The following is a 27,159-nucleotide window of genomic DNA, read 5'->3' on the forward strand; positions in this document are numbered from 1 at the left end:
GAAAAAATTTAATTTCTTCCTTAAAATAAAACTCATTGTTTCACATCCTCTCTCTAGAGAATTATATTTTGTTTATCTTTTTCAAGAGGTGAGGGTCTCGGAAACTCGAAATTAGTTTTCAGGCTTAGGTCCAATTGTCCGTTTTCAGTTTTCTGTAAAGAAAACTATTGTGCCGGCTTTGTCTGTCCGTCAGCACTTTTTATGTCCGCACTTTTCTGTCCGCCCTAAAATCTTAAAAACTGCCGAGGCTAGAGGGCTGCAAATTGGTATGTTGACCCTCCACCTCCAATCATCAAACATACCCAACTGCAGCCCCCTAGCCCCAGTAGTTTTGTTTTATTTCGGGTTAAAGTTAGCTATGATCGTGCTTCTGGCAACGATATAGGATAGGCCACCACCGGCCCGTGGTTAAAGTTTCATGGGCCGCGGCTCATACAGCATTATACAGAGACCACCTAAAGATCGATCTATTTTCGTTGACCTTGATTATACACTGTAGCAGCTGTACAGAAAACTCGACTGCGCCGAAGAAACTTCGACGCATTTTTACTTGTTTTAATTTTAAATTCCAGTTTTCTCCAAATCTGCTCTTTTGGTAAACTAAGAACCAACGACTGAGCCACTGATTCAAGTTTATAGCGTACATCATCAACCATTTATAACGTTTGGATGACCTCAAATCTTTTCTTTTCATGAAGGCCTCAAATTGACAACAAAATGGCAGATTCCCCTCAAACTGGGTCCATAATCTGCTGCGACAGGATGGGATGTGGTGACACTTCTGTAACTTATCCAGTTTGCTTTCTAAAATTGTAGGAACTGTGGCTGTTATATTTATTACAATAACTCTATTCTATATATTATTATATTATTATCATGATACAGAGCCAGTGATTTTTCATCGCCCTCGGGGAGACGCGAACCCGCGTCATCTGGAGTAACATATCCGTGACACCAACCACTGTACCAGCGGACCAGCTAATATAATGGTATTTGGGCAACATTGGTGTCTAACTAAATATTTATTCGTTGAAGAAGGGGTCAAGGAATGGGCAATGGATTTGGGCACAATCTGGGTCATTAAGGAAGGAGTTGAAGTGCAAGTACAGTGGATGGGGTCTTTTCCAGATTTATATCCTTTTAGTTCTGGCATGTATGACAGGCCTTAAATCTGTGCTGGAATTTAAGAGAAACTCAACAGAAAGAAGAAGAAGAAGAAGAAGAAGAAGAAGAAGAAGAAGAAGAAGAAGAAGAAGAAGAGAAACAAACGAATTCAGACGTCCGCACCAAAAACATCTCCAAAACAACGCATTTCAACTCTCAGATTTCTCTTTTAAGTTACCTCTGTGGCAAAACGACGAGAACCGTGAATAAAAACAAAAAGGAATGCAAAGATGAAAAACAATAAAAACAAGATACAACTTATTTTACTGCTCCGGCGGGGATAAAACAAAACCATCACATAAGCAACCGCATCTCATCGTATTGTTTTACATTCCGAGACGCGGAACCGACGTTCTGTCCACGATGCCACATTTCCTCAGCAGGCTTCTAAGCTAATTAGTCTTGTTGTTATTTGAGATGAATACGGGTGTTTATGGCCGTGTGAGTTACACTAAAATACGGCGTGTGTGAGGAGGACGATACGGATAAAGGTGTGTTATTTCCTTGTTACAAGTTCTATACCTGGGTCTGGAGAATGGGGTTTTAGAGAATAGTCGGTTTTAAAAGCCTGGCAGGTGTTGTAAATATATATATATATATATATATATATATATATATATATATATATATTATATACATATACATATATATATATATATATATATATATATATATATATATATATATATATATATATATATATATATATATCGCATATAAAACCACAAATCTTAACGTTAGCAAACCGAATGAATAAGAATAAAAATTGAGAGAGAGAGAGAGAGAGAGAGAGAGAGAGAGAGAGAGAGAGGAGAGAGAGAGAGAGAGAGAGAGAGAGAGAGAGAGAGGGAAAAGTTTTCGATTGACATCAACATTTTATAGCGATGTTGTGTAGATCTAAGTCTTCCACAGCTCTAATTGCTTAGAAAAAGAGAGAGAGAGAGAGAGAGAGAGAGAGAGAGAGAGAGAGAGAGAGAGAGAGAGAGAGAGAGAGGAGAAGGAAGAAGCCGACCCTCTATTGAGTAGAAACTCACTCACGGGATTTACGAAGCCTCACATGTTTTCTTCTCTAAGACGAACTCAAAGACACGCATTCAACCTCTGCTCTTGAACATTAATGGATCTGTGTGGTTGATGAAGACAGTTATGGAGTCTCTGGGACTTATAGACGTTAGGCTCTTGTCCCCAAATAGACATTCTAATTATACCAGAGCTACCAGAGTCTCCTGAAGGAAATGAGTTCTGTCACGGTTGATTTACCTGGGTACGTCCCAGACCGTATTTGCCGTGGTCCGTCAGTCTGTGCGGAAGTATAGTGCAAAACGAAAAATATTATTATTATTATTATTATTATTATTATTATTATTATTATTATTATTGTTATTCGGAGGTGTGAGGAATAAAGGACTCCTGGAATTATATTATTCTCTCTGTCTCTCTCTGTCTTTCTCTGTCTGTCTGTCTGTCTCTCTTTCTGCTTGTTTCTCTCTCTCTCTCTCTCTCTAATATATATATATATATATATATATATATATATATATATATATATATATATATATATATATAGAGAGAGAGAGAGAGAGAGAGAGAGAGAGACAGAGAGAGAGATAACGTAAATGGTCAAAGTCATCAGTAGCCCTTTGAGTATCACATGCTTGCTTCTTGTATCAACAAAACCGTAGTTTTCCAAACATCATTCAATTATCGACAATTATATTTTTTCCTTACGCAATTCCAGGCATCTCTGGAATGACATGATTATCGGAATAATTAGGTAATTTCCACGATTAATGACGGCTCCTGATTCGGTAGAGAAACGCTCGACAGTTCATTAAAATCTCTCTCTCTCTCTCTCTCTCTGGTTCTCTCTCTCTCTCTCTTTCGATGGTTCATTAAAATCTCTCTCTCTCTCTCTCTCTCTCTCTCTCTCTCTCTCGATGGCTCATTAAAATCTACATTGATGAAAATGACGTGATTACTTGGTGACGAGGATTTCATTAAAACTCTCTCTCTCTCAGGTTACACTGATTTTTTCAAAGTAAGCTGCGCTTTGAAACTTTGATCTATGAATCAACACTAAGAAAATGTTGCTGTCATTCAAAAATTCCCCTCTCTCTCTCAAGCTTTGTTTCTCAACCTCTCGATTTTTCTCTCTCTCATAGGCCTATTATACAGATCGTAAATGACAAAAAGTAGCCCTATGAGACACAGAAATTATATTAGACAATTTAATTTGAAAAGTTCTGTGTCTTTCGAAATCTCTCTCTCTCTCTCTCTCTCTCTCTCTCTCTCTCTCTCTCTCTCTCTCTCTCTCTCTCTCTCCGGTTTACTTAGTCTTCCAGCTTATTTATTCATAGCTAAGCAGACTGTTTGATGGTAGACAACGAACGAGCCAAGGATCTAGTTACAATTCTTTAATACAATTCTATCACTTAAGATTAAGACCGTACTTTGTAGGTCGATAATACCTATTAAATATTTAAACATTCGGTCATGCACTCCAAATTTTTCGTACAATGTTGCTTTACATTTTATAAGAAGATTTCTCTTCAGATATGGGTCATAAATAAATTCAGTTTGTTACATTAGCCAAGTAACACGCATTGTAACAATATCTGCAGTCTGAAATGATCTGAGGAAATCTAAGACTCAATTCCTTATAAATTTCTTTTTAGGAAAAAAAAATAATAGTGCCTTGATCTTGAAGCTCTTTTGTTATAAACAGGCAGTGTATATTTCAGTCTCTGGGTAATTAATACGTCGAAATATCCAACCTTGCTTTTAGCAATATTGGTACCATCTTAAATTCGTCAAAATTTCAGTGGTACTAGTACACTCTTGTAACTGTGCCTTTATACATGGCTGAATGAGTAAGTTTACTGGCAGCCCTATATGAAACTCAAAGTCCTTTTAGTTTTCTGTAAAGAAAATTATTGTGTTGGCTTTGTCTGTCCGTTCGCACTTCTGTCAGCCCTCAGATCTTAAAACCTACTGAGGCTAGAGGGCTGCAAATTGGTATGTTGATCATCCAAATTCCAATCATCAAACATACCAAATTGCAGCCCTCTAGCCCCAGTAGTTGTTACTTTATTTAACGTTAAAGTTAACCATAATCGTGCATCTAGCAACGATATATGCTAGGCAACCACCGGGTCGTGGTTAAAGTTTCATGGGCCACGGCTCATATAGCATTATACCGAGGCCACTGAAAGATAGATCTATTTTCGGTGGCCTTAATTATACGATGTAAAGAAAACTCGATTGCGCCGAAGAAACGTTGGCACAGTTTTTTACTTGTTTTCTTTTAAATTCTGGCCAAGGTAGATCCCTAATCATATATAATTCTCTTAGGGTGTAAGTTATTCCTGAAGTAAAGAGAATTTGATATTAAGGAGGTATATGTGGTTTAATATTTGAGGGCATAATATATTAGATGTGCTTGCTTTATGTACGCAAACGCATATATACTGTACATACATACATACATACATACAGACATACATATTTAAACACATACAATACATAAACAAATACACACACACACATATATATATATATATATATATATATATATATATATATATATATATATATATATATGCGTGTGTGTGTGTGTGTGTGTACTTATGCATAAATATGTGCATCCACAGGAATGAAGGCATAAGGACAAATCTACTGGAAATAAAAAGAAACATATCTTAACAGACGTGAATAACAGATCAATCACTATGAGCTACAAAACCCCGGGCATCTATTGTCAAAGGAAAATAGTAAAAAGAGAGAGAGAGAGAGAGAGAGAGAGAGAGAGAGAGAGAGAGAGAGAGAGAGAGAGAGTAAAATCCCCGGGTATCTATTGTCAAAGGAAAGGGGGTAAAGGAAAGAGAGAGAGAGAGAGAGAGAGAGAGAGAGAGAGAGAGAGAGAGAGAGAGAGAGAGAGAGAGAGTCCAATATAAATGTATATTGAGAATGGGGCTGGCTGATTGGGAAACAAGGCAAAGAATTAGCCCTTGAATATGCAAACTCCAGTGACACACCTCATTTTGCTCCTGTTGGGATATCGGACAAGTTACGCTGCTGAGCAAGGAATAAGTGGACTCAGGGCAGTCTTCTGTGGCTCTAATTACTTTGGAGAGAGAGAGAGAGAGAGAGAGAGAGAGAGAGAGAGAATGCTGGAATGACATTACCAGATGTAACCATTTTGAATGATTGGTGAAACACTTTAGAGAGAGAGAGAGAGAGAGAGAGAGAGAGAGAGAGAGAGAGAGAGAGAGAGAGAGAGAGAGATGGGAAATGTTTTGGAATGACATAACCAGATGTAACCATTTTGAAATGACTGGTGAAACATTTTAGAGAGAGAGAGAGAGAGAGAGAGAGAGAGAGAGAGAGAGAGAGAGAGAGAGAGAGAGATGGGAAATGTTTTGGAATGACATTACCAGATGTAACCATTTTGGAATGGTTGGTGAAACACTCTAGAGAGAGAGAGAGAGAGAGAGAGAGAGAGAGAGAGAGAGAGAGAGAGAGAGATCCAACGATCACTAAAGCCAAACACATTTAAATATATATACAAATACATTTAGCCTCTGAGAAAATTACAGACACTTAGCAACAACTATAAACTAAACATTAATCATCTTTATACAGCAAACTCACGAAAAGATGCATAAGCAACCTGGGAAACGATATTACCCTGCGCATGCGCACGAAACGGAAGCACAGTCTATTCATCACAGCCAGCAATTTATCACTCCGGATATTTATGTTGGTCGCAGTACATAAAGTAATTTATCAATACACTTTCCCTTTTCATACGTCACAGAGACAGTGATTGAATTCCACGGTGTTTTGCCTTATTGGTAATTGCTCATTTCAATTTATAGTTGTTCATGTACATTAATTTTAGGTGTGCATAGGCTACGATTAGTTTATTATACTTTGAATAAAAATGGGATTTTATGAACTTTAATTATGTAGCTGTCGGATTTTTTTCGACTGCACGAATTTGGGTCGTGTTGATTTTGTAACTTCCATTACTATTAAAGCAATGTGAAAACGCGTTCACACTGTGTATATCAGTTTCAAAATTGATTTACATTTTAAAACTAATATACCATTTTTAAAATTTATACCATTTTTAAAATTTTATTGAAACGTACATGAAACCTTAGCATAATCGAATCCTGCTTTGTTGATTTCATAGACAATAAACTTAGATTTGCATCTTAGGAAAAGAGAAAGAGAATATAAAAGATATAGGAAAATCAATTAACCCTTTTGCAAGCCCATTCCCAAAACCCATTAAGCAGTTCGCCAATTTGCAGCTAATGAGAGAAAGTCTTCCCGTCAGAAGCACATGGCAAATAACAACCAATTGGTTGCTTGCAGTTGCTGGTGGTTGCTGGTTGCTGCTAACTTTCATGGGACAACAATATGCAGCAATGAGAGACTCCGGATGGCGTGAGGTAAGGAGTAATGTCTGAAGTTATTTTAAGTGAAGTTTCTTTTGGTTTCTTTGCGAACTGAAGTTTTTAAAAGAAATTAGCAAGATTTGTTTGTTGCAGCTCCTTGTTTCTCCCTAAGGGAGATACACTCTTTCAGTGGATATGCAAATAAGAGAGAGAGAGAGAGAGAGAGAGAGAGAGAGAGAGAGAGAGAGAGAGAGAGAGAGAGAGAGAGGGGTTAAAGTAATATTCATAACTGGTGAAGTTTTTCCTAATGATGTGCATTGTGATATTAAAAGTCACAAGGAGAGAGAGAGAGAGAGAGAGAGAGAGAGAGAGAGAGAGAGAGAGAGAGAGAGAGAGGGTGCTAAAGCAATATTCATAATTGTTGAAATTCCCCTTGAGATATGCGTTATGATGGTTACAAATTATACAGAGAGAAAGAGAGAGAGAGAGAGAGAGAGAGAGAGAGAGAGAGGTGTTGAGTGTCAGCTTGAACTGTGTATATTAATTGTGTGTATGTGTATGTGTTTGTTTTTTTCTGGCAACGAGAGTGTATTATCATGAAGCTTGACTCTGTCACGGCTGTTATTTTTTTTTTATTTGGGGTAGCTTTTAATTCAACGTCCAATTCTTTGAGTTAATTTCTTATTTTAATTGACTGGAAGACTTAGCATTGCATGAAGCCAGTGAATCGTCTCAGATATATCTAATTACCTCTCACTGCTATTGACCACAAATCTGAAACCCTCATTCATTGAACTGTAACCCAATCACATCCAATTCTTTTATTGACTGGAAGACTTGGGATTTCATGAAGCCTATGAATCATCTCAAATATATTTAATTACCTCTCACTACAATTAACCACAAATAAACGTTAACCTGACCACTACTTCATATTTTAACTTCAGGAAAGCTGAATTTCCTTTCCTTTTGCTTACCTGTCAAATCACAATTCAAAACTGCAACAGTATATATCGAATTCTTGCTTGCAACTCAGATGAATTGCAACGTTGGAAAATCGTGGCTTCTATGAATACATATATCGTCTCTTTGTGTTGTCGAAATTTCATCTTGAGAGAGAGAGAGAGAGAGAGAGAGAGAGAGAGAGAGAGAGAGAGAGAGAGAGAGAGAGAGAGAGTTGTATATGTGAATTTTTTGAGTGTTCGATTTATTCTTTAATTCTGAATGGCTGTATTTAATTTTTTAAAAATTAACTCTTATTCAAGGCAGGGTATATACACCTTACTAGGTTTATACTTTGGTGAATTATAAACAATTTATCTAACAGGAACCAACAGACTTACTTTCCGTTCGTAATTTGCATGACTATACACATTTATGAATGAAATTCAATAGGTTATGCTGGTGTCATCTCGTTAAAGCCGAGTTCAGGGGTCTACACTAGGCTTCTTGTTTGCATGACTACCATACCATTGATACGGTCTATATATATATATATATATATATATATATATATATATATATATATATATATATATATATATATATATATATATATATATGTATATATTTATACTATATATATATATACAGTATATATATATATATGTATATATATATATATATATATATATATATATATATATATATATATATATACTGTATATGTATATATATAGATACAAATATCAGTAAATGACCAAATACACAAGAAACGATTATTATTCCACAACCACGAATCTATAACAGGAAACGTCTAGACAGTGACCTAATACCAGCCTGCATTGAATTAGGTCAAAACAATCCACTCAGTCTGAATCGCATAAAAGGTCACGTGTCAAGACAAACATTCATGTTGAATTAACATCAACATCAACGTCTGTTAAGTTTGAAAAATTGTTGAATTCCGCATTTCGCCTTAGTTATGCTGCTACAATGAGTTGGATTCATGTCATTTGTTGTATGACTTTGATACAATGAGATTTTTCAAAGCATCTGATACAAAGGTCCCCCTTTGATGTCGGGTGGATGGTGGAGAAAAAAAATGAAAGAGAAATCCTCTAATTCTATGAAGTGGAAAGGAAGCTTAGTGACGTACCCTGTATAGAGGGAAAATGATTTTTTTTCTATTATTATTATTATTATTATTATTATTATTATTATTATTATTATTGTTGTTGTTGTTTTTTGAATAGTAATTTCCTCTTATGAGTTAAAGGAAACACTGAGATAACAATATGGTAGAAGACTTTGGGAAGATGAAGATTTGTTACGTACCTTGTGTAGAGGGAAAAGGACTTTATTTTTAATTTTTTATTTTATAATTATCAATTTTGTCCCACAGCAGCTTCCTATGATAAGCTGAAGGAAGAAAATAAATAGATAAAAGAAAATAAATAGACAGAAGACTTTGGATTACATTTTCCTTTTAAGATAAGTTATTTTAATGTAATCTTAGAGTGTGATTAGTCTTTTTTGGGACCTGACAGTAAAGCAAAGTATAAAATTGAAAGAACTGAAAGAAAATGAGCTATTATTACCTATGGTATGAACATGTGGATAATATGTTTTTGGGCCCAAAATCACCTGAGTATTTATGAAATAATGAATACACCATTTATTAGAATATATATCACTGTCTCTGGTGAGTTGTGTATTTTCAATGACCTTGGCTGTATGATGTTAATATAAAGTACACTAAACTGTTGATGATCTTTGATGCTATTGATGTTTTTAAACTACAGAAGATTGCCAACATCGGATTGATGACACCTACAGGAAATTTAACTTAGTTGTCTACAAATTATTTAGGTAGAGAAATTGTTGGTAAGGAAAAACCTTTGCTGGAAAGTAAATAAAAATTTTAAAAAAGTATATAGGTCGACATTACTTATCGTTGATAATCTGAATACCCTGATGCCTGACAAACACAGAGATTACAACTAGACCTTGAATTCACCTAATAATACTTACATTAATTAGTAATCCCTTCTCTAATCTTATTTTTTATGCATAATGTTATTCATTATTCAGCCAAATCATTCGCGAGTGAGAGAAAGTCAAAATGCCCCATTAAGATGTTGACCTATTAAACTCTGAAGTGAAAACTAGGCTAACGATCTGATCAAAGCTTCTAGTGACCGTTTGATCTTTTATTCAAGGATAATCTCTCTCTCTCTCTCTCTCTCTCTCTCTCTCTCTCTCTAGGATACACACACAAATACTGACTATATTATACCTTGATCTGCCATTTAAGAAAATGTATTTCTCTCTCTCTCTCTCTCTCTCTCTCTCTCTCTCTCTCTCTCTCTCTCTCTAGGATACACACACAAATACTGACTACATTATACCTTGATCTGCCATTTAAGGAAATGTATTTTACCTCTCTCTCTCTCTCTCTCTCTCTCTCTCTCTCTCTCTCTCTCTCTCTCTCTCTCTCTCTCTCTAGGGTAAACAGACATATATCTGTACCTTGGGATCTGTACCTTGATCTGTGAAGGAAATCCATTTTACCTCTCTCTCTCTCTCTCTCTCTCTCTCTCTCTCTCTCTCTCTCTCTCTCTCTCTCTCTCTCCGTAATTGCATGGCTTGTGCCCATTAATATTTCATGACATACCGAACATTTAAATTACTGCCTATGTGATATTCTATTTATTTATTTATTTGTTTTGGTACCAGCTTTGTTGTCGACAAGAAAAGTAATCAGTGGATTACGTTTGCTTTTATTTAATTGCTTTTGTTTATTACTTGACGTGATGAAAGGATTTTAGTATTCATTTTTGTGTCCCCGAAATGAAAAATGTTTTAAGCTCCATTAAGCACTGTGGTAGTGAATAGCATTATTGATTTGAAAATTCCCCTTGTACTGTAATAATTCACTTACATTTTTATCTATTCATTTATTAATATATTATTCATTTCGTAATAACTAATCTTTCTTTCTGTATTGCACATTACCTTCTGTTACTTCTTTCAAATAAACACCGTAATATTCTTTGGAAGCTTGAATTTTAAGTCAATGACCCGTGGTGGGCTTGTTCTACATGAACAGGGATCATATTCTGAATAATAATATATATATATATATATATATATATATATATATATATATATATATATATATATATATAAGAATATACATAAAATATAGTAATTTTTGAAAATTACATTCGTATTTAAATTTACCAATTCGTCTCAATATTCCTGTTTTCATAAGACACTGATTATACTGTAATTACCGCATATTTATTGCGATAAAGATATTCTCTCGTAATTCTTTTGTTGCTGTAAATTATTATAATCACTACAATCGAGGTTTCAAAGCAGACCTTTGACGTTAAGTCCTAAAGCATTAGAGAATGTTTTCAACAGGAATAGGGTACACGGGATTGAGCGTTAATCCAGTGTACCCTCTCTCTCTCTCTCTCTCTCTCTCTCTCTCTCTCTCTCTCTCTCTCTCTCCTCTGTACAACAATGGCTATGAATGATTTCATAGGTACCATTATGCTCTCTCTCTCTCTCTTTCTCTCTCTCTCTCTCTCTCTCTCTCTCTCTCCCCTTTGCAAAACATTGTTACGAATGTTTTTCTAGATATCATTACAGCTCTCTCTCTCCCCCTCTCTCACTCCCTCTATGCACAACACTGCCGGTGATATCTTTATGGAGCTCTCTCTCTCTCTCTCTCTCTCTCTCTCTCTCTCTCTCTCTCTCTCTCTCTCCCCTCTGCATACCATTGTTACGAATGTTTTTCTAGATATCATTACGGCTCTCTCTCTCTCTCTCTCTCACTCTCTCTCCCCCCCCCCTCTCTCTATGCACAACACTGCCGGTATATCTTTATGGCGCTCTCTCTCCCTCTCTCTCTCTCTCCGTTCAATTTCGGCGATATCAAACAATAATTAGAAGTCATTACCGAATGGTAATTATTTCTGTGGCTCGCTAAGCGAGAGCAATTTGTTAATGAGTCGGCAGTTGCAAACCAGGCGTATGTAGGCTATGTTTAGTACCAGACAGATGGGAAATGTCAGCTGATTAAAAAGTGCTCTTAGTTTGCTCAGAGATTGTAAATATTAAAGCGAAGGCTTACTCGTTTACGAAAATAATTGCTATTGTCTTGCACTTGTTTAGCGTATGTACGTATTACTACAATTAGAATATTTTAATAGGCTAATTTGAATGCTTGTATAACGAGTACAAAATGCGCCGAAGTTTCTTCGGCGCGATCGAGTTTTCTGTACAGCGTATAATCAAGGCCACCGATATTAGATTTATCTTTCTGTGGTCTCGGTATGATACTGTATGAGCCGCGTCCCATGAAACTTTAACCACGGCCCGGTGGTGGCATGTCCTATACCGTTGCCAGACGCATGATTATGGCCAACTTTAACCGTAAATAAAATAAAAACTACTGGGACTAGAAGGCTGTAATTTGGTATGTTTGATGACTGGAGGGTGGATGATTAACATACCAGTTTGCAGCTCAGCAGTTTTTAAGGTCTGAGGGCGGACAGAAAAAGTGCGGACGGACAGGCAAAGCCGGCACAATAGTTTTCTTGTACAGGCAACTAAACAGCCTTGTACATAACCTAATGCCATTACATTTTTTATCCGAATTCATGTTGATATTACACAACATGTTGCATATGATGAATAATATTTATTTTTTTTAATTGTTTTTAGATTATGCAAGCAGAATTAGTTCACAACTCTTCTAAGAAAAATATATTGAACTTTTTCTCGTTAAATGACGATGGAATGTTTGATAGTTGATTTAGAAAGTTAATAATGTCTCTTTGTCTGTTTTGGGGAGAGGTATGTAAGTATATGTATGTAGGTATGTATGTATGCATATTTATATGTATGTATATATATACATGTTAGTATATATATGTATACATATTACATATATATATTATATATATATACATACATATATATATATATATATATATATATATATATATATATATATATATATATATATATATATATATATATATATATATATGTAATATACACAGTCATAGCTACGACGCCAAGTAATATTGTCTCAAAGACTATTTCTTGGCGTTTTCTTAATATGTGCAAAAAACGAGAAAGCTCTTGAAATGGGATACAACTCTTTGTGTTTCGTAATCCTTCAGTTACACTGCTAAAACCAGGACGTTTAAGAATTCATCAAGACTGAACGATGGCGTAAAACAATACTCTTTGGTTTGTTTAAGAATTGTTTATGTCATCTGAAGAGCTCTAAAGCTCTTGGGAGCACCGTGCTTGGATCACCTGGTTGAAATAATATCAGCATGGCCTTGAGTATTCATTGCTGTTGCATAACCAAAACTGGGTGTAGAAACTAAAATATTAATGAGTTTCGAACGAATATAATGTGCAATGTTATGCCTCAATAAAACACGGTTTCTATGGTTAAAATGACATTCAAATGGCTTTAAGTATTCATTGGCAATATATAAACAAAACTATGCACAGAAACCTGAATGTTAATGAATATTCAAAGAATATTTAAACCTTTTAAACCTTGAAAATATAAAGGACTTTGCCTAAAAAACACACGGTTCTCTGGTATATTCAAACACAAGAGAAAACGAAGACAGAATTTAGTTGCTATGCATTATGCAAATGTTGCATCCCTCTCGCTAATGGCTGTCCATTTAGAGAACGCACCCCCCCCCCTCAATAATATTAAAAGAGTCATTAAGTATTCAAATATTCCATTAATTTCAGATGTTGCCTCTCATTTTGCCCTCTGTGAGATTCCTAAGCAGGGTAGAAGGGTTGGAATATCACTCAATTCCATCTGTTCCATTGAAGTTGAATTAGAATTAATATATGCAAATGATTCCTCTCCACCTTGCAATTGCTGGTGCATCTTCGTCGGTGCAACGGATAAATATATTATGTGCATTGTAATATATTTCAGAAGGGAGGTCACGTGGGGTCTGTTTCAAATTACTCGCCTTTTTAGTTTTCTGTAAAAGAAAACTATTGTGACGGCTTTGTTTGTCCGTCGCGCTTTTTCTGTCCGCTCACAGATCTTAAAAGCTACTGAGGCTAGAGGGCTGCAAATTGGTATGTTGATCATCCATCCTCCAATCATCAAACATACCAGATTGAAGCCCTCTAGCCTCTGTAGTTTTTTTTTATTTTATTTAATAAGGTTAAAGTTAGCCATAACCGTGCTTCTGACGCAACGATATAGGATATGCCACCAATGGCCCGTGGTTAAAGTTTCGTGGGCCGCGGCTCATACAACATTATACCGAGACCACCGAACAATAGATCTATTTTCGGTGGCCTTGATTAAAATGCGCTGCAGCGGCTGTACAGTTTTACCCTAAAAAAACTGAAGAAATTGATTGCGCCGAAGAAACGTCAACGCATTTTTTTATTTTATTTTAATGTGTGTGTGTGTGTGTGTGTGTGTGTGTGCACTTTATGTATTTTTATTTCTTTTATTTTTGGAGACAATGATATCGTTTTATTCGCAAAATTTCAGGGATAATTAGTTTTACCGTGATGAACACACTAAATGCTTTTTGTGAAGAATAATTTTGAAGAAATTGAGTGTTCCAAACTTTTAGAACTGGCAGAACAATGTTCAAGTTGACATGACCATTCATGCCAAGCTTTCATATTCATAATTTTAAGGATTATTATTTTTGCCTTGTATATTTTGGGAGATTACTTTACTTGAATTGTGATTTGTGGTAACATTTTTATCATGGTGATGACATTAGGTTATAGAGAGGACAATACAAAACTTTGCATGTCGGTACACACTTAAGACATATAATAAGATATATATATATTTATATATACTTTTAGTCATATATACAATATATATATGCATTTTAATATGTTCATTATATATATATATATATTTTTTATATATATAAATATTAATATATATATATATATATATATCAAATACATATATATATAAATATATATATATATATATATATATATATATATATATATATATATATATATATATATATATATATATATATATATATATATATATATATACACACACATATATATATAGGTTTGTGTGTATATGTACGCCATGAACAATACTAACAAAGTAAAACCCCAGTCACAAATACCCACAATTTAAGCCTGAATCAATAAAACATTTTTAAAAATCATTTCAGCATCAAAGGACAAACGCAGAACTTCCACAGAAAACACGTATTTTCCTTCAGGTGAGTTATTGACGCCTGACCTTGCGACCGGTGACCTATAACCCCTGATGACCTACAACCCTGCAGTGACGACCCCCAACGAAGAACGGCTGTTTTTTACTCTCAACTACACCGTCAGCATTCCGTATATCACGGCTATCTGTAATATAGACTTTGGGAATCTCGCAGACGAATTTATACGTCCAGTTCACCTACTATCTGATTCTCTGTTTCCAGGAAGAACCAGACGTATTGATCAAACTTCAAAGAAGTGGATTTGTTTTTCAAGGTGATAAATCTATACTAGTTGACCAGTATATCATTACTGGACCTCGTAAAAGAGGTAAGTGAATTTAACATAAAACTGAATTTGCCATGCGTTGTCTTCTCTCGCAAGAAGAGGGAAATTGTAAACTGAATTCATCACAGTTAACCAAAAATGAGAGGTGAAATACTGCAAAATGGAGAGAACAAAATAATTATAAAAATATTATAAATAAAAAGATGAAAATAGAAAGCAACAACACCCCAAGATGAACTTACTCATATTCAATCAGTTTAACAACAGAAACATCTAGAAGTGATTTTGATTGAATTGAACAGAACTGAATTGAATCTAAAACTAAGGCCAAAGGTCAAGCACTGGGACCTGTGAGGTCATTGAGCGCTGAAAGGGAAATTTCACAGTAAAAGGTTTGAAAGGCAAAACAGGAGAAAAACCTCGCAGTTGCACTACGAATCAATTGTTAGGAGAGGTTTAAGGAAAGTAAGATGGGAGAAAGAGAATATGAAAGGAGGTACAGTAAAAGGAACGAAAGGGTTGTAGCTAGGGGCCGAGGGCACGCTGCAAAGAACCTCAAGTAATGCCTACAGTGTACCGCATGAGGTACGGAGTGAAAGTGGTTTCATCAGCCCTAGTATGCTTGTAGTCCCTTAAAGCCATCTATTGTCAAATATCGATACTTTGTTCTATGGAGGCAATAGGCTACAAAAGAAAGTATAATTGGTTTTGATATATTTTTTTATTTATGATTTTACAAATAATATTTTTTATTACTGATTTGATATTTTTTCATTTATATGATTTTACAAATATCTTTTATTGTTGATTGTAAATTGTACATTTTTTAATTTGAATCTAAAGCGCGAGTTCTTCAGTTATTATAGGATTATCTTTAAGCCTTCATCACAGAAATGAAAAAAAAATTAAGTGTTTCGATCTGTCTGTCTGTTTGCCCTTCTCTCTCTCTCTCTCTCTCTCTCTCTCTCTCTCTCTCTCTCTCTCTCTCTCTCTCTCTCTTCTGCCTAAATCGTATCTCATTTATAATCTTCTAAAAATGAAAAACTTACTTCTTACTTCCAATTCTTAATGTTGAATCAAGTCAAAATGTGTGTGAAAGACAGGGCTGGATCAAATGCTGATTTTTTATAAATCAAATACAAATAATTTTGTTCGGGATTTCAAAACTATAAATACAAATACAAGTACTTTTATTCCTGAATCTAAAACTACAATTACAAATACAAAAATACTTCTATTCCAGATTCCAAAGATACAAATAAAAGTACTCCTGAAATTATGTAAAAAATATAAGCAGAGATACTTTTTCACACAAGTTTTCATATCAAAATTGCATTTTATTATCATTAATGCCCGCAAGGTTTCCGGGCCGAGTTTTCCTCGTTTAGGAGTGTAAAAACTGACGGCCTTGCGAAACACCCTCTCAGATGGTGCCGACGTTGCACAGGACCCTAGAATATTTTTGGCAAAGTGCTTCAAAATTTTTAAGCTTTGCTTGTCACGCCAGTACCTCAGTGGCTGACATCAAATGACAAAACATCTCCTTCTGGGTACGTTTCAAGGTCTGTCTTTACCACTGTAGTGTCGTTTGTCGATGCACTTGCTATCATTTGCCCAGGTGGAGGCATGTAGGCAAAAAGCGTGGTTGTTTTTCACTCATGCCAGCCTCGTCTTTATTGATGCTCGTGGAAACGGAAGGCTCACTCTCTTGAATTGTTTTCTCCTTCAATGTCTACTGAGTTGACTCGGAAATAATTAAGTCTATAACCTTTAAAATCTTTGTCCTTTTGCAGTTCCTTAAACCTGGGATCCATGGCAGCTGCGGCAATGACGTCAGTCCTCTCAAGAAATGAACGCAACCTCTTTTTGAAAGATGACTGTAGTGCATCTGCCAAGTTAAAGCAGTAGAACGGTTTACTGTCCGTGAACAGCTTCAGGCTGTGGTCAAGACCAACTACAAGAAAGTGGGTATAACCACGTCTTCTCCTACCACTTGCGACATCGCCTCTTGGAACGGTTCCAGAACTTGAATCACTTCTTTCAGCATTGATGTTGCCATCCCTTTCAACTCTTCTAACAGTCTTGTTACATCCTATAAGGTGAATAGCTGAGTTGGCTCCGGTGGTTTCCTTGAGAACTGACTTAAGCACTGTCAGTTGAGAGTTCCATCTGGGGCGTTGGCAGCTTGCGGGGAAACCCCAATCTTTTCCAAGAACGGTGCTGCCACAGTAGATTGACGTATTGCAGCCACAGTACTATAGCACTTCTGTATCACAGTTGCAACTGTACTGTTTCTGACACTGGGATCACTGAAGGCGTCTCGTATGCAGACTTTTGGCTATCGAAATATAAATAAAAATACAAAATACTTTTTTCTGGAAGCCAAAATACAAATACCAATACAAAATACTTTTTTCTACGAATGCCAAAACGCAAATTCAAATACATTAAAACTGTATTTAAAAACAATTCAAATATGAATACAATTGTATTTGATCCACCCCCGGTGAGAGAGAGAGAGAGAGAGAGAGAGAGAGAGAGAGAGAGAGAGAGAGAGAGAGAGAGAGAGCAAATTCTCCAGTCACAGTACCTGAATGATTTCCGCACTCGACGAATTACAAAAAGACGTAAAATGATTATTGCAAACTCGAGACTTCATCAGCTACATAGAGAGTGAATGTAATAACATCATGTCATTGACATTACGAAATTTAATAATTTCCCCATAACAAATGACTAAATCGAAATCAGCCCCCGAGGGAAATAAGTACGCAAGGCAAGGGTGGTGCAAGATAATTGAAACAACATGTTTTTTCTTTAATAATCATTACTCAATTATTATTCAGGGCAGGGAAGATTTCTGCTTTTAAATATTTATTTTTTTCCATTCTAATCCTAAATGCTTTTAGCCTGAATTAAAATATGTGGAAATAATGGTGTCATAATAATACTGTTTTGTTTTTCATTATGCATAAACCAAAATGATTCTTGCTTTTCACATGTAACCTTTTCTTACAGTGAAAAACATCTGTTTCCTACGTATAAGGATACCAAGAGTCTCTCTCTCTCTCTCTCTCTCTCTCTCTCTCTCTCTCTCTCTCTCTCTCTCTCTCTCTCTCTCTCTCTATATATATATATATATATATATATATATATATATATATATATATATATATATATATATATATATATATATATCTATATAGAATATATATATATATATATATATATATATATATATATATATATATATATACATATATATATATATATATATATATATATATATATATATATATATATATATTTATATATATATATATATATATATATATATATATATATATATATATATATGTATTATATATATATATATATATATATATATATATATATATATATATATATAACATAAATAATATAATATAATTTATATTTAAATGCATATATAATACAGTATATATATACATACATATAAATATATATTCATTTAATTGTAGGAAACCAAATTACATAATATGCCAGAAATACCAGTTATTAATACTTATAGATATCCTTTCTCCCTTTTGACGTTTAAACTCAGCAAAGTCTTATCACTCACTTGGATCATGAAAAGCTAAACTTGTTATTAAAGGTATATTCAGTCAGTAAATATGACACTATATGGGCATGCTTAATACTTTTTTATTACTTTTTTGTTATGCCCTAATGAAAAATGGATTTTTAAGATAATTCATTGCTCAGTATGAAAGAAGTGACTTTTGTCTGACTCTGGCATTTGCATAAAGAAAACAAAACAAAAAAAAAACAAAAAAATGTGCCGAAGTTTCTTCCGCTCAATAGAGTTTTCTGTACAGCCGCTACAGCGTATATTCAAGGCCATCGAAAATAGATCTATCTTTCGGTGGTCTCGGTATAAAACTGTATGAGCCGTGGCCCATGAAACTTTAACCACGGCCCGGTGGTGGCATAGCCTATATCATTGCGAAAAGAACGACTATCGCCAACTTTAACCTTAAATGAAATAAAAAAAATACTGAGGCTTGAGGGATGCCATTTGGTATGTTTGATGATTGGAGGGTGGATGATCAACATAACAATTTGTAGCCCTCTAGCCTCAGTAGATTTTAACGTCTGAGGGCGGACAGAAAAAAGTGCCGATAGGAGAAAGAACGCACGGACAGACAAAGCCCTCACAGTAGTTTTCTTTGCAGGAAACTAAAAAGGAAAAAAGAAAAATGAAAAAGCAAATGAACACAGCGTCAGATAACTGTTAGACACAATCCGCTGACTACAAACAATTTAGGCATTCACGGTTTCAGGGAGATAGACGAAATACCCCAACCATTGCCATATTGTCCCAATTAAACGAAGGTTCCTCAAAGACACCGCCATAAAATACAAATGGGTTTCGTTTAAGGCGAATGGAAGGCGAGGAGATTGGTTCGCAACAAATTCCCGGGGTTTTGAGTTCCACCTGTGGGATAGCAAGGAGAGGGCAATTTTTTCAAGCTGCCAAAACTCCAATCATCAAATATTCATTCTGGATCTTTTCCTCACAAAGCGTTCTCTTCTTTGTTTTGTGAGGCTTATCTGTTCTTATGATTGTCAATTTTAGCTGGGAATTTATATTAATTATTAGTTGTGGCGGAATGTCAATATCTAGTTTTATTTTTATTGTAATTTTTCCGTCTTTATTTTTATTATAGTTTTTATTATATTTTTGTCTTTATTCTAGTAATTAAAAATTATATTTCGTATGTAATTTGATGTAAGAGTTATATAATAAATGTACCTAATTACATTTATCCTACAGTATTTCGTATATATAATTTCAATATTAAATCCGGAACAGCTTTCATAGATAATTGTCTTAAAATACCATACGATCGTTCTTTTCTCAATATTCGTTTTAATGAATTCCTGTCGTGAATGACCATGGCTCCTGACACCCCACTTATTATAAGGACACCAGTAAAGCATCTTTAATAATTTATGACACTAAAAATTCAAAATCATTTATTTCTTCAGTTCTAGGGATGAGTCTCATCCGTGGTTACAAATTTAATTACACATTATCCGGGTCATCCTAACTGTTAAGGTAACTAGGTTATTTTCTCTCAGTGTTCATTCCTAGTTCAAATTCACCTGGGTCGGAATGTCTCATTAAGTAAGCATTGCGGAAAACGACAGGTAAATGCTTGATCACGTCATGAAAGATTGGATTCTTTTGTTCTCTCTCTCTCTCTCTCTCTCTCTCTCTCTCTCTCTCTCTCTCTCTCTCTCTCTCTCTCTCTCTCGTGTTCCTGCTGAAACATTTTTGGGGGTTAGTATCAAACCAACTAAGTGTTAAATAATCTCTCTCTCTCTCTCTCTCTCTCGTGTTCCTGCTGAAACACTATTCGGGTTAATATCAAACTAACTAAAAGTTAAATAATTTCTCTCTCTCTCTCTCTCTCTCTCTCTCTCTCTCTCTCTATTGAAAAGAGATAAGATTTAAAATCAAACTAAAAGGTACACAATTTCCGGGCTCTGATATCACCAACAACCAAGCTGAGACAACACTGACCTTTTGACCTGACCTAAGATTTCCAGCTGAAAATGTAAATCAGAAACCGTCAAAGGAAAGACATCTGTCCTGGAAAAGCAATCGTCTACAAGACAGCGAGAGATTGGAGGTCATGGAATCCTCCGTTTGCTGGAAATTGATCTTTAGAGTTATCTGGAAGCCTGAGAAAATGATTGAAGGAACACTATTTGCTTGTCTGGGAATTTGCTGCTGAACTTTTTTTTTTTTTTGCTGTAAAGGATGAGATACCAACCACTGTTATAGACGCAGTGAAGGTTAGTATATTACTGATTAGTATGCCTATGTGGTAGTTTAAATTTATCTAAATTTATTGTTCTTGATATTTACTGGGAATGATTTTGATATCTTAAGTATATTTTTTTTCGGGAGATTAATTAATTAATCTCGATGTATATTACGAAATCTTTTCCAGGGCATGACTATGAATATATGAGTGTGTGTGTGTGTGTGCGTGTATGTTTGTGGTTCAATCATTTTTTTTTAATTCTCTCAGGCTGAGGTGAGGTATGGTTTCCTATCTTCTCGAAGAAGCACGAGAACAAACTGCCAGTCATTGAAGACAAGTCTTTTACTAAAGGACACTCATATTCTCATTTAAAAAAATCAAATGATTGACTGAACGTCTCAAGTTCCTCAGTTATGTCGTCAGAGAAGAATAAATAAGAAAAAAAAAAAAAGTAAAAATGCGCTGAAGAAGCTTCGGCGCAATTGAGCTTTCTGTACAGCGTATAATTAAGGACACTGAAAATAGATCTATCAATCGGTAGTCTCGGTATAATGCTGTATGAGCCGCGGCCAATGAAACTTTAACCACGACTCGGTGGTGGCATGTCCTATATCGTTGCCAGACGTACCATCATGGTTAAATTTAACCTTAAATAGAATAAAAACTACTGAGGCTAGAGGGCTGCAATTTAGTATGTTTGATGATTGGAGGGGGATGATCAATATGCAAATTTGCAGCCCTCTAGCCTCAGTAGTTTTTAAGATCTGAGGGCGGACAGAAAAAGTGCGGACAGAAAAAAAGTGGGGACAAAAAAAGTCCGAGAGGAAAAAGTGCTGACAGAATAAAGTGCGGACGGACAGACAAAGACGACACAATAGTTTTCTTTTACAGAAAACTAAAAACAGAAAAAAATCAAAGCGGTGTCACTAAAGCTGCGATACAAATACTATTTTTTTTTATCTCGGATTCTTATCACTAATTATAAAAAGATCCAAATATCATTTAAGCATTCTGTTAAATTCTATTCATTCATAAATAAAAAAAAAATTGTCTTTCACCGGCAATAATATATATGTTGCAGCCCTAACACTGAAAAATTTGGAAATCACTGAATTAAAAATATATAAGATCGTGGCCTCCATAAACCAAAGAAATCTAAACTCTCAACACGTTTCTATCAAACTTTTTCTTGTATCTCTTTCGACCTTCCTTTTCGCACGCATTTCCAAATCCCTAGAACTTTACTGACCTTTCCATAACCTTCCAGGAATCCCAGTCTGTCATCTCTTATGCGTTCAAGGTGCCTTGTCGTTTCCAGACTAATTTTAATTTCCTTTTTATGGTCTGGGCAGCTCTTCGTGGTCATAGCACCTCGACAGATTTGTTGATTTGCTCTTGACAACCTATTTCTCTCAAGGAAGGAGTCTTTGTTCTTTAAAGATATTTTTCTTTATTGGATCAGTTTTCATTTTATTGGTTTATTTTTTGTTACACGGTCAGTATAACATTTCAGTAATGTTTGAACATCGGGAAGTATTTCTGTCAGTCCCTATTTCTCTCGAGAAAGGATTCTTTATTCTTAAACATTGTTTCCTGGATCAACTTTTATTCCATTGGTTTATTTTTGTTACACGTTCAGTACAGGATTACAGTGATGTTGGAACGTCGGGAATTATTTTTATCAGTCCCTCTTGACAACCTCTTTCTCTCAAGGAACGATCCTATATTTTTAAATGTTTCGTTTCTTGGATAAACTTTTATTCCATTCTTTTATTTCTTTATTAAATGTTCAGTACAGGATTACAGTAATGTTTGATGATTGGAGATTGGATGATCAACATACCAATCTGCAGTCCTCTAACCTCAGTAGTTTTTAAGATCTGAGGGCGGACAGAAAAAGTGCGGACGGACAGGCAAAGCCGGCACAATAGTTTTCTTATACAGAAAACTAAAAAGCTTTGTACATAACCTAATGCCATTACATTTCTTATCCGAATTCATGTTGTTATTACACAACATGCTGTATATCATTAATAATATTTATTTTCTTTATTTTTTTTAGATTATGCTAGCAGAATTCGTTCACAACTCCCTCTAAGAAATTATATTGAACTTTCTCGTTAAAGGACGATGGAATGTTCGACAGCTGATTAAGAAAGTTAATAATGTCTCTTCGTCTGTTTTGGGGAGAGTTATGTAAGTATATATGTACGTAGGTATGTATGTATATGTATGTATATGTATGTATATATATATATACATGTGTATATATATATGTATATACATATTATATATACATTATATATATATATTATATATATATATATATATATATATATATATATATATATATATATATATATATATAATATACACAGTCATAGCTACGACGTAAAGTAACACAGTCTCAAAGACTATTTCTTGGCGTTATCTTAAAATCCGCAAAAAACGACAAAGCTCTTGAAATGGGATACAACTCTTTGTTTCATAATCCTTCAGTTACACTGCTAAAACCAGGACGTTTCAGAATTCATCAAGACGGAACGATGGCGTAAAACAATACTCTTTGGTTTGTTTAAGAATTGTTTATGTCATCTTAAGAGCTTTAAAGATCTTGGAAGCACTGTGCTTGAATCAGCTCGAGAATTCATTGCTGTTGTATAAACAAAACTGAGAGCAGAAACTAAAATATCAATGAGTTAAAATGACATTCAAATGGCTTTAAGTATTCATTGGTCATATATAAACAAAACTATGTACACAAACTAGAATGGTAATGAATATTCAAAGAATATTTGAACCTTTTAAACGTTGAAAATATAAAGCATTAAGCCTCAAGAACACACGGTTCTGTGGCATATTCAAACACAAGAGAGAGCGAAGACAGAATTTAGTTGCTATGCATTATGCAAATGTTGCATCCCTCTCACTAATGGCTGTCCATTGAGGGAACGCATCCCCCCTCCTTAATAATATTAAAAGAGTCATCAAGTATTCAAATATTCCATTAATTTCAGATGTTGCCTCTCATTTTGCCCTCTGTGAGATTCCTAAGCAGGGTAAAAGGGTTGAAATATCACTCAATTCCATCTGTTCCATTGAAGTTGAATTAGAATTAATATATGCAAATGATTCCTCTCCACCTTGCAATTGCTGGTGCTTCTTCGTCGATGCAAGGGATAAATATATTACGTGCATTCTAATATATTTCAGAAGGGTGGTCACGTAGGGTGTGTTTCAAGTTGCTCGCCTTTTTCTGTCCACCCTCAGATCTTAAAACCTACTGAGGCTAGAGGGCTGCAAATTGGTATGTTGATCATCCACCCTCCAATCATCAAACATACCAGATTTCGGCCCTCTAGCCTCAGCAGTTTTTATTTTATTAAACTTTAAATGTAGGAATAATCGTGCTTCTGGCAACGATATAGGATATGCGACCAATGGCCGTGGTTAAAGTTTCATGGGCCGCGGCTCATACAGCATTATACCGAGACCACCAAAAGACAGATCTATTTTCGGTGATCTTGATTATACGCTGTAGCGGCTGTACAAAAAACTCGATTGCGCCGAAGAAAAGCGCATTTTTTTATTTTATTTTATTTTTGGAGACAAGTGTATCGTTTGATTCGTTTTCAGGGATAATAAATAGTTTTACCGCTAAATGATTTTTGTGAAGAATATTTTTAAAGAAATTATTGCTAATAATAAGTTCTACCTACGCCATAATCTTTAGGATTATTTTGCATTTTTGCTTGAATTGTGATTTACTTTTTTATCGCAACCTAGAGCACACACATATATATACTATATATATATTTATATAAATATATATATATATATATATATATATATATATATATATATATATATATATATATTTATATATATTTAAATGCATATATATATTATGCATATACATATATATACTGTATATATATAAATATATATATATATATATAAATATTTATATATATATATATATATATTTATATATATATATATATATATATATATATATATATATATATATATATATATATATATATATATAGAGGCATTTATTTATATTTATATATATATATATACACACACATATATATATATATATATATATATATATACATATATATATATATATATATATATATATATATATATATATATATATATATATATATATATATATATATATATATATATATGTATGTATGTATGTGTGTGTGTATGCACCCCATGAACAATATAAATAAAATAAAACCCCAGTCACAAATACCCACAATTGAAGCCTGAATCAACAAAACATCTTCCAAAACAATTTCAGCATCAAAGGACTAACCCAGAACTTCCACAGAAAACATATTTTCCTTCAGGTGAGTTACTGACGCCTGACCTTGCGACCGGTGACCTATAACCCCTGATGACCTACAACCCTGCAGTGACGACCCCCAACGAAGAACGGCTGTTTTTTACTCTCAACTGCACCGTCAGCATTCCGTATATCACGGCTATCTGCAATATAAACTTTGGGAATCTCGCAGACGAATTTATACGTCCAGTTCACCTACTATCTGATTCTCTGTTTCCAGGAAGAACCAGACGTATTGATCAAACTTCAAAGAAGTGGATTTGTTTTCGTAATCTCGGACATAAATATATACGTCTAGTTCACCTATCTGATTCTCTATTTCCAGGAAGAACCAGACGTATTTATCAAACTTCAAAGAAGAGGTTTTGTTTTTCAAGGTGATAAATCTATATTAGCTGATCAGTATATCGTTACTGGACCTCGTAAGAGAGGTAAGTGAATTTACCATAAAACTGAATTTAGCATGCGTTGTCTTCTCTCGCAAGAAGAGGATAATATTATATTGAATTCACCACAGTTCACCACAAAAGGGAGATGAATCGCTGCAAAATGGAGGGAAGAAATATTTATAAAAACACCATAAATAAAATGATGAAAACAAAAAGCAACAACTTATTCATATTCAATCGGTTTAACAAAGAAACATCTGAAGGTGATTTTGATTGAACTGAATTTAAATTAATTGAATATAGAATTTAGGTCGAAGGCCAAGCACTGGGACCTATGAGGTCATTCAGCGCTGAAAGGGAGATTGACAGTAAAAGGTTTGTAAGGCGTAACAGGAGGAATACCTCGCAGTTATGCTATGAATCAATTGTTAGAAGAGCGTGAAGAGTAAGATGGAAGAAAGAGAATATGAAAGGAGGTACAGTAAAAGGAATGAAAGGGTTGCAACTAGGGGCCGAGGGCACGCTGCAAAGAACCTTAAGTAATGCCTACAGTGCGCCGCATGAGGTTCACTGACGGCACTACCCCCCTACGGGATGAAAGTGATTTCATCAGCCCCAGTATGCTTCTAGTCCCTTGAAGCCATCTGTTGTCGAATATCGAGACTATGTTCTATGGAGACAATAGGCTACAAAAGGAAGTATAGTTGGGCTTAATATATTTTTTTATTTATATTATTTTACAAATAATATTTTTTATTACTGATTTGATATATTTTTTCCATTTATATGATTTTACAAGTAATGTCTTTTATTGTTGATTTTGAATTGTACATTTTTAATTTGAATCTAAAACACGAGTTCTTCAGTTATTATAGAATTATCTTTAAGCCTCCATTATAGAAATGAAAAAAATTTTAGTCTGTCTGTCTGTTTTAGTCTGTCTCTCTCTCTCTCTCTCTCTCTCTCTCTCTCTCTCTCTCTCTATTCTGCCTAAATTCCATCTCATTTTACAATCCTCTAATGAAAAACGTACCTCTACATCCAAATTCTTAATGTTGAACCAAGTCAGAGAGAGAGAGAGAGAGAGAGAGAGAGAGAGAGAGAGAGAGAGAGAGAGAGAGAGAGAGAGAGAAAGAAATTCTCCAGCCAGGGTACCTGAATGATTTCCACACTCGACGAATTACAAAAAGACGTAATATGATTATTGTAAACTCGTGATTGCATCAGCTACATCGAGAATGCACGTAATAACATGACGCCATTCACTTGACGAAATAATTTCCCCATAACAAATGACTAAATCGAAAGCAGCCCCGAGGGAAATAAGTACGCAAGGCAAGGTGATGCAAGATCATTGAAACAACATTTTTTCGTTAATAATCATTAATCAGTTATTATTCAGGGTAGGGAAGACTTCTACTTTTAAACATTTATTTTATTTTTTCCATTCCCATCCTAAACGCTTTTAGCCTGAATCAAAATATGTGAAATAATGCTCTTATAACATTGCT

The sequence above is a fragment of the Macrobrachium rosenbergii genome, chromosome 40 (genome assembly GCF_040412425.1).
Source record: "Macrobrachium rosenbergii isolate ZJJX-2024 chromosome 40, ASM4041242v1, whole genome shotgun sequence".
NCBI classification, from domain to species: Eukaryota; Metazoa; Arthropoda; class Malacostraca; order Decapoda; family Palaemonidae; genus Macrobrachium; species Macrobrachium rosenbergii.